We start from the raw sequence: 14,426 nt of genomic DNA, 5'->3' as shown, positions 1-14,426 counted from the left end.
GGCTCCCTGGTGGTCCTGGCGGCTTCCCTGGTGGTTTAGTGTGGGCATCCGAGGGGGGGCTGCGCTTATAAACAATCAGCGCAGACCCCCCCCTGCCAGCAGAGCCGCCGATCGGCTCTCCTCAACTCGCGTCTGTCAGACGCGAGTGAGGAAAAGCCGATCAACGGCTCTTCCTATTGACATCGTGATCAGCCGTGATTGGACACGGCTGATCACGTGGTAAAGAGCCTCTGCCGGAGGCTCTTTACCAAGATCTGTGTATCGGTGTGTCAGACTGACACATCTCTCCACCGATCGCCGCGATGCGCACCCCTGCGGGCGCGCGGCGGCATGTTATCCTGCTGGACGTCATATGACGCCCAGTCAGGATAACTGAACCACCGCCCGGGCGTCATCTGCTATGGGCCGGGCGGGAAGTGGTTAAACAAAAAAAATATCCTCAAGATAAATGTCCCTCATCCCTTGTAAAGGAAGTAATAGGAGGTGTGTTGTACTGAACAATAGACCAAAACAATGAAAATAGTACTGCTCGAATGCCCTTCAGACTTATATCAGTTGGATCAGCATATGGATAGACTGGTTCAAGATAGGATTGACTTGTCAGGCTCCAATAGACTTCAACAAAATGGTGGCCATCTGGACACAGACCCCAACTCCCTGTTGCATGAATGTGAATGAAATGGGTAAAAGATGGCTTCAGATCCTGTTCTTCGGCTGTAGAGTACTCCTCAGAAGTGTATTACCCTTTTTGGGGCTTTTAGAGGCCCCAAAAAGGGCAAAACATTATGATCACTGACAGATAACATCAATAACATTGATTATATATGATTACAATGGCACCTAAAAGTGGGTGGGATATATTAGGCAGCAAATGATCATTCTGTCCCTGAAGTTGATGTGTTGAAAGTAGAAAATTGGGCAAGTGTAAGGATTTGAGTGTCTTTGACAAGGGCCAAATTGTAATGTCTAGATAACTGGATCTGAGCAACTCCAAAACTGAAGCTCCTTTTGGATGTTCCCAGTTTGCAGTGATCTGAACCCAAGTGGTCCAAGGAAGAAAAACCAGTGACAGGGTCATGGGAGGGGAAGGCTCGTTGATGAAAAAGAGCTATTGTAGCTCAAATTGCTGAAAAAAGTTAATGTTGGTTTTGATAGAAATGTGTCAGAACACACGGTGCATCGCAGTTTGTTGTGTATGGTGCTGTGTAGTCCATAGCCAAAAGTGCCTACAATAGGTATGTGAGAATCAAAATTGGACCACAGAGCAATCAAAGAACATGGCCTGGTCTGATAAATTCAAGAATGGCTTGAAGAACAAAACGACAAGTCTGAGGCATTGACTTGGCTTCCAAATTCTCTAGATCGCAGTCCTATCGAGCATCCGAACCTTGAAGGCCCCACCTCGCAACTTACAGGACAGGATGTGCTACCGATGACTTGGTGCCAGATACCACATCATAACTTCAGAGGTCTAGTGAAGTCCATGCCTCGACGGGTTTTGGTGGGGGCTGATAATTTTATGGCTGATCGGTGTACATCAGGCTTACTGAAAAAGTTTCTGCTGATTTATTATGCCACTCTTTACAAAAAAATATTTGCAAGATTATTTTTACGAACGGAAGGGATTAATTGCTTTACTGATGGAAAGACAATGGAACTGAAGCATTAATATTCATACCAACCTTAGCATGTTCTTTTTTGTAGAGAATGGATCTATTGGTCATCTTTGGAGCTCAAAACCAATTACAGGTCACTTTGACTTGGACAGCGGATCAAATATATTTAGGTAGCGAACATAAAGTTGAGACAATTTTGCATTAGTTGTTTTCCAGATAAGTCTTTTCTCAGGTTGAGCTGCAAATGAAACACTTATTTGTTACAGTATCAATAAAATACTGCACCAGCATGTTTTAGTAATGTCCACAACCCATGAACCATGCCTTTCACAAGGACAGCAGCATTATTCTTGACCTACAGGTAGGAACCATTTCATCCTGTGCTCCTTTGAGCTGTGTATATTATTGCTTTGCATGTGGGCAACAAAAGGATCAATAAATCTTTTTGACATACTATTTTCCTCATGTTGCCTTCCACAAAACTATTTAGCAAGTGCATGCCTGTCTTCAACAACCTAATGAGGCTTGCAATATCAAAAGACATACACGGACCAGTACAGATATCAGTTCACATTCTGAGTTGGTGAATTATGATTCCACTACTGATACATCTCAAAAGAAGATATTCCTACATACAGCATCAATGATAATTTTTTACAGACCTGCCACTTGCTAGACAGAATAACTTAAGGCAGCAGAAAAAAATGAAAACTTTGAAATAATAATTTTGTATTAGAATTGAAACACGAGGACATGGCTTATATGGCCCGGTTTTAAGTTTTTTTTTAATTAATGAGGCATTACAATTATAGCTGAACTGAAAAGAAACATCGTAGTAGAATCTCATAGTATTTGAAGAATAGGCTTTGTCCTGGGCAGATTTAGAAAATTCTACCCTACAAATATGTTAACATTGACCCTAATAATTTATTACATATACAGTATATGAAATTTTGTAGGTCAAACATTTTAGTCAGACAATACACACACACAGTCATTTTTTTCAGTTTTGATTTTTATGTACGCTAGCTGCCTTTGTTGCCTTTGTTGTATTTTTAGATTGTTGGTATTGATAAGGTGGTGATTACAAGATGTCCATAATTGGAAAGAGATTTCCATCCAAACCAAAAAAAATCTGATATTTGTGAATATACTGTACCATGGAGAAATACAGCTGTGTTTGTTTTCCTAAATCTCCACTGGTAAATATTTTTTGCACCTTGGATTACAGCCTATTCTGTATTGTTCCAAAATATGAAATAAGATTTGAGTAGTAAAAGGCATGTGTGGGAGTTAAATGGATTGCAAATGTGTAACCTAAATCCTTATGTATGGCTAAGTAACCCTAGTTTTTGTGGTGCTAGGAGGTTTAACTTTTTTATGAGCTTTGGCAACCATAGTTACAAGAATAATGCTGATATAACAATTTGGATAAACACATTTCCTGTACCTTGTGAGGTTTTTGTCGCACTTGGAAGTTTCTACCTAGATATTTTAGGTTTTAGCTCTCCTACATTTTCCTGTGCCCTGTATAAGGGAGAACTATTAAGGACAGATTATAAATATTTTTTTAATTGGTTGAAGAAGATGGACTAGTGTCTTTTTTGAAACCGACTAACTATATAATGTGACCATTCCTTCTTGGACACATGCGTCCTGTACAAGATTTCTTTCGCTGGGCGGGGGGGGTAATAATTTATTAACTGGTACTGACATATACACTACCCCTTTCATTCATATTCTTTTCATTCATATGAATTAAAACTGAATGTACAAAACACCCATCATTGCATCAAAATATATAGTCAATGTGCAGGGATTTTCATAGTCCCAGTGTTAGTGTTCATTTTTCTTTAGTCCTCGCTTTACAGGCCCCCTAAGGCTCGTTGTCAGTGTTCTCGGAGCAGTCTGAATCTGTGAGTAAATAACCCACAGAGCTCAGAGCGGGCAGGAAAAGTGTCTGCAATATCCCGATCAAAGTATGAAACAGTGGATAGTTGCTGTCACAATAGTATAAAGAGCTCCATATGCTTTTCAAAAACAATTTAAATAACAATGGACAATCCATACTACATCCCTGATATAGGGTTGTACCACCATCCCTTCATACATGGCATGTACATTAGAAAAGTCAATAATGACTGGGACTTTAAGGATAAACAACAAAAATCCCATTTAGGCTATAATTTACATCTTATTTATTTTTGATTAAAAAAAAACACAGTACGTATTTTACATATTTCTTCGTTCAAAGAAATCCAGAATATACAAGTATAAATATTAACAATAAACCTATTTAAACATTTATTATTATGGACAGTTGTCAATGTCCCAATGCCCAACATAGGCCACTTGGGATATACAGTAAGGTCCAGAAATATTGGGACATTGACTCAATTCTAATCTTTTTAGCTCTATACACCACCACAATGGATTTGAAATGAAACGAACAAGATGTGCTTTAACTGCAGACTTTCAGCTTTAATTTGAGGGTATTTACATCCAAATCAGGTGAACAGTGTAGGAATGACAACAGTTTGTATATGTGCCTCCCACTTTTTAAGGGACCAAAAATAATGGGACAATTGGCTGCTCAGCTGTTCTATGGCCAGGTGTGTGTTATTTCCTCATTATCCCATTTACAAGGAGCAGATAAAAGGTCCAGAGTTCATTTCAAGTGTGGTATTTGCATTTGGAATCTATTGCTGTCAACTTTCAATATGAGATCCAAAGAGCTGTCACTATCAGTGAAGCAAGCCATCATTAGGCTGAAAAAACAAAACAAACCTATCAGAGAAATAGCAAAAACATTAGGTGTGGCCAAATCAACTGTTTGGAACATCCTTAAAAAGAAAGAACGCACCAATGAGCCCAGCAACACCAAAAGACCCGGAAGACCGTGGAAAACAACTGTGGTGGATGATCACAGAATTCTTTCCCTGGTGAAGAAAACACCCTTCACAACAGTTGGCCAGATCAAGAACACTGTCCAGGAGGTAGGTGTATGTGTGTAAAAGTCAACAACCATAAAGAGAAGACTTCACCAGAGTGAATACAGAGGGTTCACCACAAGATGTAAACCATTGGTCAGCCTCAAAAACAGGAGGGCCAGATTAGAGTTTGCCAAACAACATCTAAAAAAGCCTTCACAGTTCTGGAACAACATCCTATGGACAGATGAGACCAAGGTCAACTTGTACCAGAGTGATGGGAAGAGAAGAGTATGGAGAAGGAAAGGAACTGCTCATGATCCAAAGCATACCACCTCATCAGTGAAGCATGGTGGTGGTAGTGTCATGGCGTGGGCATGTATGGCTGGCAATGGAACTGGTTCTCTTGTATTTATTGATGATGTGACTGCTGACAAAAGCAGCAGGATGAATTCTGAAGTTTCGGCAATATTATCTGCTCATATTCAGCAAAATGCTTCAGAACTCATTGAATGGCGCTTCACAGTGCAGATGGACAATGACCCGAAGCATACTACGAAAACAATCAAAGAGTTTTTTTTCTTTCAAAGTTTTTTATTAAAATTTAAACAAAGTGGTATCAAGTACAGACATTGCATAGAGACAACAAATGAAGAAGAGAAAAAAAGAAAGAAACATTTTTGCGACAAAACCTATCTTCACAAAGGATTATTCCAATATGCATAAAATGGGTACATGCAATGTCTAAGGGTTATGGTACCTCCAGAATTATTAAGATCCAATGGAATCCATGGGATGCCTCCTGGTACTCGGTCTATGCTCAAGTTGCCCCAGAAGACCCCCCGGCACCACTATTGGGATCAATCTGTGCCGGGGGAACCCTCCCAAGACCCCTGAAGCACTTCAAGGATTATTGACAAGAAAAGAGCACCCCAGAAATCAAGTGTGGCATTTTCGATTGTCCCATAAGCTCCTGAGGGAGGTTTTGACCTGTGGAAATGTGCGCCTTTTAATTGCAGTAACAGATTGGATGAGATAACTTTTCGCCTACAATTTACATTAGGAAAATCCAGCAAAAACAAAACGGGAGAAAAGGGACTAAAAGAATATAGAAGGGGGGGGGGGGGAGAGGGAAGGGGTCAGAGAGAGAGCCAATCCTCACGAAGGAGCAATGTTGTTGACATTATCTTGGTTAATTTGTACCCCAGGGATGAGGGAGAGACCTATGTGGTTAGCCCAGGGTTCCCAGGTTGATTCAAACTTTGCCCTGGAGTTCAACAGAATACTGATCAATTTCTCCTGACACATCATCCAGGAGATTTTCCGCTTGGCAGCAATAAAAGAAACCTTGGGCTGTTTCCAGGCTTTAGCAATCGTTAACTAAAAAAGGTAAAATTACTGCGCTATCCCCATAAAACATGTATAGCAAAATATACAATGTATAAAGTGAATGAAGCTGCAACTAAAATGTGAAACACACACACTAAATAATTCAAGCAAAAAAAAAAGCTGCGCTAAATAAATTGAAAGATGTATAAATGCAAAAAAAATTCAAACACATCTAAATAAAGGAAATTAATATACACACACTGAAACGTGACCACCAGTGACAAGTGGAAAAACTTAAATAATAAAAAACATGAATAAATAAATGAAGTAAACAAATTCAAGTCCACTCCAATGGGTTATAGAAGATAAGGTTCACTAGCAGAACAATCTTCCAAGCGCTGACTTAGCAAATGTCCAGGCGATGTAAATAGTGCAACTGCAACGCCAAGAAGAATGTGATGACAGAAGGGTGCCTCCACCAATGAAAATACTGCCGCTTACCAGCTCCTAAGATCTCTTTTTAAAGGAGATCGTACATGCCTGTGGCTTTCTACCCCAGCCTCGGGTCTTTCAACCTGGATGGCTCCTTAGGTTCTCCCCACAAGGTATCTTCTATAAGGCAGGTAGGCACTCATTCCCCGTAAAAGGATATAAAAAGGCTTTTTGTTGTTCTGAAGAAATCATTGTGTTTCTCTCTGCCTCTGTACTTTAGCAAGCGTTAGTTTGGTGCCCAGGAGAATGAAATGGGTTAATTTACGTGATCCTTTAGAAACGCCTGGGATATTGGCATTCAAAAGGGCCATTGCAGGAGTTATGGGGATCTCTTGCCCTGTTACTTTATGAATCAGAGTGAATGTCCTCCTCCAGAAAGACCTAATTTTAGGGCATTCCCACCATATGTGGGCCATAGAGCCATTCAGGTCACAGCCCCTGAAACACTGTGGATCCACAGAAGGGAACATGTGAGATAATTTAGAAGGTGTGAGATACCACCTGGTCATCACTTTAACATTTGCTTCTATTAGGGAAATATTTTGAATCCCCTTGTAGGCTCTGGAGAAGGATATCCGCCATTTGTCCAGGTCCCATTGGATTTGGAGATCTCTATCCCAAGCGGACATATATGGGGTTTTGTCTTCCGTTTGAGCCAAAGATTGGTATATTACAGAAATTCCACCCCTCTGATTCGTGGCTTGGCCTATCCATGATTCGTAAGGTGTGTAAGAAGTGTTGCATTTGTAGAAGCCTAAAGTGTTCCTCCCTGGGGATGTCTAATTGTTTCTGACAAAATTTTAAAGTTAATGGGCCTGTCGCTGTAAAGAAGTGACCAATCCGATACAGCCCCTTGTCCAACCACCATTTGAAGGAGAATATGTTTAGACCTGGAGTGAAGTCCAGGTTATTAAAGATATGTGCCAGAGGACGGCAATTAGAGGTTAATGAAGGTTGAGTCATTATTTTGTCCCAAATGAACATGGATTGTGAGAGGATTGGTGAGAGTATGGGGGGTCTGTCCTTGGAGGGGATCCATAGTAAATAGTCAAGAGTATGATTAGGGACTGACTGTCTTTCGATTTGGATCCAATCTGGTTTTTCTGTCCTGGAAAAAACAGTTGAGAGTTGGGCGATTCTTGCTGCCTGGTAATACCAGAAAAGTCTTGGTAATCCTAAGCCCCCTTGTGTCCGCAACCGGTAAAGAGTGTTATTTGGAAGTCTATGACCCTTTCCTCCCCAAATAAACTTGTTGATTTTCCTTTGTAGAGATTGTAAGTGGTCCTTCTTAAAGATAATCGGTAAAGCTCTAAATAAATAAAGTAGTCTGGGGAGGAGTGTAATTTTAATTGAATGGATCTTCCCTAGCCAGTAAAGTTCCTTACTGCCCCAGGACTTTAGCTCTGAGTCCAGTTTCTTATACATGGGCGGGAAGTTGGCTGAGTATAGTTGGTCAATTTTGGCTGTGAGATGAATCCCTAGATACTCTAGTGACGATTCGTTCCATTTAAACTTAAATGACTTTTTTAACAATTCTACTATGTCTGGTTTCAGAGATACGTTGAGGGCATGGGACTTATCATAATTAACCCTTAGACCTGACACCTTAGCAAAGACGTTTAGGAGTTTACATAGATTGGGGAGGGAAGTGATAGGTGAAGTGATGAATATTAGCATATCATCGGCAAAGAAGCCACATTTATGAATTCGGTATCCGCAACAAATTCCTTGAATGTTAGGGTTGGAACGAATCGCCACCGCAAGTGTCTCAATAGCCATGGCGAAAATTAATGGGGATAACGGACAGCCCTGTCTGTTGCCTCGTGCGATGTTAAAGGGTCTAGAGTGATGCCCGCAGATTCGAATCTGTGCCGAAGGGTTGGAATAGAGGGAGTGGAGAATGCCCAGAAAGTGGTTGCCAAAACCCCATCTCTCCAGTAACCCATACAGATAAGGCCATTCGACTGTGTCGAAGGCTTTGTGCAGGTCTAAAGATAACAACATGCCTTCCTGTTTGTGGCCGTCGTCCCATCCTGATTGTAGAAGGGAGACTAAATCGATGGCCCTTCTAATTTGATCAGGCCCCTGCCTCCCTTGTATGAACCCAACCTGGTCCTTATGGACGTAGTGGCTAATAAAGGAAGAGACACGGTTAGCCATTATTTTTGTTAATATTTTGAAGTCATTATTTATGAGGGAGATTGGTCTATAATTTTCAACTGCTTTGGGATTTTTATTGGGTTTGGGAATTATAGAAACGTAGGCCGCATTAAGATGAGGATCTAAGGGGGATCCTAGAGCTTTCATGTTAAAGAATTTAGCCATGTGGGCAGCTAGCGTGTCCACAAAGGCTTTGTAGTATGGCACTGATAAACCGTCGGGACCAGGGGCGGATCCTGTTTTTAGATGTCTAACTACTTCCTTTATTTCCTCAACTGATATGCTAGCCTCCATAATCTCCCTATGATCCTCCGAAAGTGTTGGTAGCGGAAGATCCTGAAGAAATCTGGATATCAAAAAATCCTTATTCTTGGTAGGTTTGGCATACAGGTTGGTATAGAAGTCCCTAAAGGCTTCCAATACCTTGTTGGGGTCAGACGTAGGGGGATGTCCTGGTATTCTAATTCTGGGAATACAGTGAGACCGTGGACGGGGAGACATCGTACCAATTTTGTCTTTTTGATGGTAAAATCTAGCTCCACTCCAGCGGATATGCTTCTCCGCTTTTATCGTGAGAGCTAAATTCAATTCAAGCCTAGTTGCATCCAGTTGAGCTAGAAGGGTTTTAGAGGGGTTTTTCTTATGTCTGAGTTTTAGAGCGACAAAGCTCTTTTCTAGTTTTTGGATATCAATTAGTCTCTCTCTCTTTATTTGAGTAGCCATACTAATAATTTTACCCCTGATGGTGGCTTTGTGGGCTGCCCAGAGGGTTTTGGGGAGATATCTTCCATGTTGTTGATACAGAAGTATTCCTTTAGTGAATTTTCCAATTCGGATGTTATAATAGGGTCACTCAGCATGGATTCGTTCAAGCGCCAATGGGATCCTGAAGGCTTGGAGAGGGCGTTTTGCATATAAAGAAATACTATGGAGTGATCTGACCACGCCGAATCAAATATGTTCACCTTGTATGTTGATGGGATAAGGGAGGATGGAACCAGAATATGGTCTGTTCTTGCATATGACTGATGAAGAGCCGAAAAGTGGGTATAGTCCCTTTTTGAGGGATTCAGTTCCCTCCATATGTCATCTAGTCCATGCGCGTGAAGGGTTTTCGCTATGTTCATGCTAGCTTTGGTGGGGCGCATCAGTTGGGCTTTGGGGAGTCTAGTTTTGTCAAGCCCCTGATCGAATGCTATATTTGAATCACCTCCAAGGATTACTTTGCCTTCCACTAGGGGCATAAGGGTATTGAGGAGAGATTGGAAGAATGCAGTTTGTCCTTTATTGGGGGCATAATAGGAAATTATGGAGTAAATATTTCCCTCAATCGTGCCTTTTACAAGGATATACCGTATTTATAACACGCACTTTTTTCCCCTGAAAATCAGGGGAAAATCGTGGGTGCGTGTTATACGCCGATCCCCCGCCGATTGTAAGCTTTTTGGCCGCTCTCAGCGGCTTTTAGCTTTTCTTGGCGGCTTTGAAAATGGTGCCGCCGTTCTCGGCCGCTTTCGGCCATTCTCGGCGGCTCTCGCCCGCCTTCGGCCATTCTCGGCGGCTCTCGGCCGCTTTTGGCAATTCTCGGCGGCTCTCGGCCAGTCTCGACGGCTTTCGGACACTTTTGGCCATTCTCGGCGCCTCTTGCAGTACCGCGGGTGCCGCTGAAAGCCGAGTGCGTCAGAGAGCGGCCGAGAATGGCCGAAAGCGGCCAAGAACGGCGGCACCATTTTCAAAGATGCACAGACTACAGATGGACACTAACAAGGCTGCAATGGGGGACAAGGCTGCAATGGGGGACAAGGCTGCAATGGGGGACAAGGCTGCAATGGGGACAATGCTGCAATGGGGGACAAGGCTGCAATGGGGGACAAGGCTGAAATCAGGGACAACACTACAGATGGACACTGACAAGGCTGCAGATGGACACTGATGAGGCTGCATTGATGGGCATTTAAATGTAAGTTTTTTTCCTTAAACTTTCCTCCTAAAAGTTTTTTTTCCTTAAAATTCCCTCCTAAACTTGGGGTGCGTGTTATACGCCGATAAATACGGTATCTACCTTTGTAGTCTTTGTGGTCTGAAATGTAAGAGAACTTACTGTTTTAAGAGAATAGCACAGCTACTTCTTTGGTTTTATTAGCGGCATTCGCTATGTAAAATGTGGGATAATGTGCGTGGAGGAATTTGAGGCTGTATCGGATCGGGAAATGAGTCTCTTGTACTAATACTATATCTATCTTCAGAGTTTTGTAGTTTTCAAAAGCCATTCTGCGTTTCTTAGGGGAGTTCAAACCCTGAGCATTATGAGAGGCCACTCTTAGGTCTTTAAATGTCGTGTGTTTTATTGCCATTGAATCAGAGGGGTGGAATGCTGTTGCGGAGTACCTTACTTACCCGTGGAAGACTGTACGCCCTGGGCTCTATCCATTGGAATAACTGCGAGGGGATCGGAGTTGTTAGGAGCTTTGCAAGACCTACCGAGCGGCTCAAAAGAATGAAGAGGTTAGGAAGGAGAGGGGAGAAGAAGAAAAATATGTAAAATAAAAAACGGTGTCTTCTAAGAAGACTGAGGATGGACGTTGGGGCATAACCCCATCTGGTGTCTGCAATATGGCTTTGGGAGCCTCTGTGAGGGTCCCGAAGACTCATGCCACTGAGGATAAAAAAAAGTCTCGTCTGTGGAATGAGTGAAAGTGCAGGGGTAGCACCCCTGGCCCTTGCATAAAAGATAAGTTTAGAACAGTAATCTAACTCAGCAAAATACCAACTTGTCCAATCAATCATAAGGGTATCAAAGGCTCTCTCAGGATTAGGGGCCCGGTATATTGAGTGTTCTACTGCAGGGATCAATGTCTGGTGCCCTAACCCTCCGATTCAGGGAAGTAGGGAACATGGGTGGTCCTGCAAGTGATGTCATCAATTTGATAGCGGTGCTGTCTCCAGGTTTGAAGACCGGTTAAGTAATCTGACATAGAATCCTGAGATCGCTAGTCTCCCTGCTTGTCCACTCTGAAGGATGATCTTCCGGGTGACGGTTGGGTGACCAAGCAGGCACCTTAAAAGGGAGAGTCTGTTGAAGGCCGCAAAGTTTCAATCCGTCTTTTCTGTCTGAACCAAACTGTGGTTGGGGCCTTGAGAAATAGCCTTTAGACCAGAAAACAGACTGGCAGTGAAGTGGGAGGACTTGTGAAAAACAAAACTAAAATTTGAAACTTCAAAAGGCCAACGTTTGGCAACATGGGAGTAGAATGGAGCCCCGGGCTCCAGCGACAGGGGGGTGTGTTTCCCTAAGTGGGAGGCCCTATTTAGGGCTGGAAGGATGAAAGAGTCCCCGAAAGCGTCTTATGGTGGTCGGCCCTCTTTTGATCTCTTGGATTTGCCTTTGTTCCAGAGAGTGGAGACTGGGCTCGCCGGTGTCTGTCATTTGGTGGAACCTCCTGGAGCTGAGGTGAGGTCCATGGGTGCTACCTGGGAAATCAACTTAAGGTGAAGGAATAGTTTCTCTCCTTCTGGAAGGGAGAGAAGGAGTAAGCTTTGTCTTGGATGGAAAACTTAACTCCGAAGGGGAAGTTCCAACGGTATTTTATGTCGCGTTGGGACAAAACCAATAGGAGCCGTTTGAGAGACCATCTTTTTTGGATGGTCGAGGGGGCCAAGTCCGCGAAAATTTGAATCTGGTGACCTCTGCATAAAACTTGCTGTTTGAGGCGAGATTGCCTCATCACCTCCTCCTTTATTGCATAAAAGTGGGGTTTGACGATGATGTCCCTTGGGGATCCGTCCCTTCTGGGGGGACCAAGGGCTCTGTGGGCCCTATCTAGCTCTAGACAATGGGGGTGTGTGTTTGGGATCAGCTCCTTGATGAGGTCTTGAATTGCGGAGGGAATATCTGTGATAGTTTCGGGCAAGCCTCTTACTCGGAAATTATATCTTCTCGACCTGTTCTCAAGGTCATCTTTCCTGTCCAGGGCTGTGTCCAGTTGGTCCTGGAGGACCTGAATGTGGGCCGCATTCTGGTTGGTGTGGGATACAGTGCTATCCAGTTTGGTTTCTATAACTTCCATTCTAGTAACGAGGTTGGCAAAGTCAGATTTAATGTCTCTGGTGATCTGGGCAGCTGTGTTAGCCAAACCCCTCTCCAGTAACGCAGAGAATTTCTGGAAGATGTCCCCCTGTGCTGATGAAAGATCGTGGTCCTGCTGGTAGGGAGATAAATCAGCCTGGTATGGTGAAGGAGCAGGCCCTGCAGGGGATAGGTTGTATTCCTCCAGTGTTCTAGTAATCAGGGACTCTCTGGAAGCTGGGGAGGGAGCTGGGCAGCTTTGAGAGGCTCCCTGTACCACTTGGGTGAAGGTCAGCGTGGATGGAGCAATCACTTGCCTGAATTCCTGGTGTTTCTCCCCATAGGACGCGTGTTGCTGTGCTGAGGCGATGCCTGCGGCCATCTTGGTACACCCACCGTGGCCTGCTTGGTCTAATTCCGGCCCCAGATCACGCCTGGCGGCCGGAATAAACATCCAGGGGGGGTCCCGGAGAAGTCCCGAATTCGGATGGGCTGAGGGGGATTCGTTTCCCCGGGTTCTGCAGCTGCTGAGAGGCTTGTAGGACAGAGGTGCTGCGGAGCTTCTGGATCAGGCGTCCATCTTGGAGCTTGTGCGCATGCGCCGGTCCCAAAGAGTTTTTTAAGGGAAAGAAGTAGAATGTTATGCAATGGCCAAGTCAATCACCTGTTCTGAATCTGATTGAGCATGCATTCACTTGCTGAAGACAAAACTGAAAGGAAAATGCCCCAAGAACAAGCAGGAACTGAAGACAGTTGCAGTAGAGGCCTGGCAGAGCATCACCAGGGATGAAACCCAGCGTCTGGTGATGTCTATGCGTTCCAGACTTCAGGCTGTAATTGACTGCAAAGGATTTGCAACCAAGTATTAAAAAGTCAAAGTTTGATGGATGATTGTTAATCTGTCCCATAACTTTTGGTCCCTTAAAAAGTGGGAGGCACATATACAAACTGTTGTAATTCCTAATTACAATTACAAAATTAAAGCTGAAAGACTGCAGGTAAAGCACATCTTGTTTGTTTCATTTCAAATCCAGTGTGGTGGTGTATAGAGCCAAAAAGATTAGAATTGTGTCAATGTCCCAATATTTATGGACCTGACTGTATCTTGACATGGCCAAAGATTTTGTTTTGAACCATTGTGAAAAACCATGTTCATATTGTTGTATACTTCCTTCAGCAATGCAGCTAATGTGTGTCCACAGGAGAAGGGAGAACAAGAGGAAAAATATTTATAGAAATTGTATGTATGTATATATATATATATATATATATATATATATATATATATATATATTATTACTGTAAACATGTGTGTATATATGTGTGTGTGTGTGTGTGTATATATATATATATATATATATATACACACACACAGTATATACTTAACCACTTGCCGACTGCAAAATGTATACAGTATGCACATTGCAGATTGCAAGTAGTTTACCAGGGTTATGGCTGAAGATATCAGCTATAACTGCAGTATTATTTTTTACAGCCGACGGCTGGCTTTCTCATGGAAGCATTCTGAGCGGCTCAAGAGCCACTGGAACGCTTTTGGAATTGATGGGAGGAGACGTCCCCCTCAGCTCGCCGGTGTTTCTCGGATTTACTGTTTCAGCCGGTTCGCTCAAGAGGCAGTTCGACGGTGTCGCCAGCTGGCCACACAAGCAATCAAAGGGAAGATCCCCTTTGATTGCCTCCATGGACGTCATGATGTCACTTCTGGTCCAGGCTGGAAATATACAAGTTGTTGTTTTTTAATCTTTTGCTTAAAAAAAAAAAAAAAACAATTTTTTTTGTGATCTTTTGCTTTTAAAGGTAAAGGAGAGATTT

Source organism: Aquarana catesbeiana, linkage group LG09 (assembly GCF_042186555.1).
Source record: "Aquarana catesbeiana isolate 2022-GZ linkage group LG09, ASM4218655v1, whole genome shotgun sequence".
NCBI classification, from domain to species: Eukaryota; Metazoa; Chordata; class Amphibia; order Anura; family Ranidae; genus Aquarana; species Aquarana catesbeiana.
The sequence above is the reverse complement of the archived record's forward strand: the minus strand, read 5'-3'. Positions refer to the sequence as shown.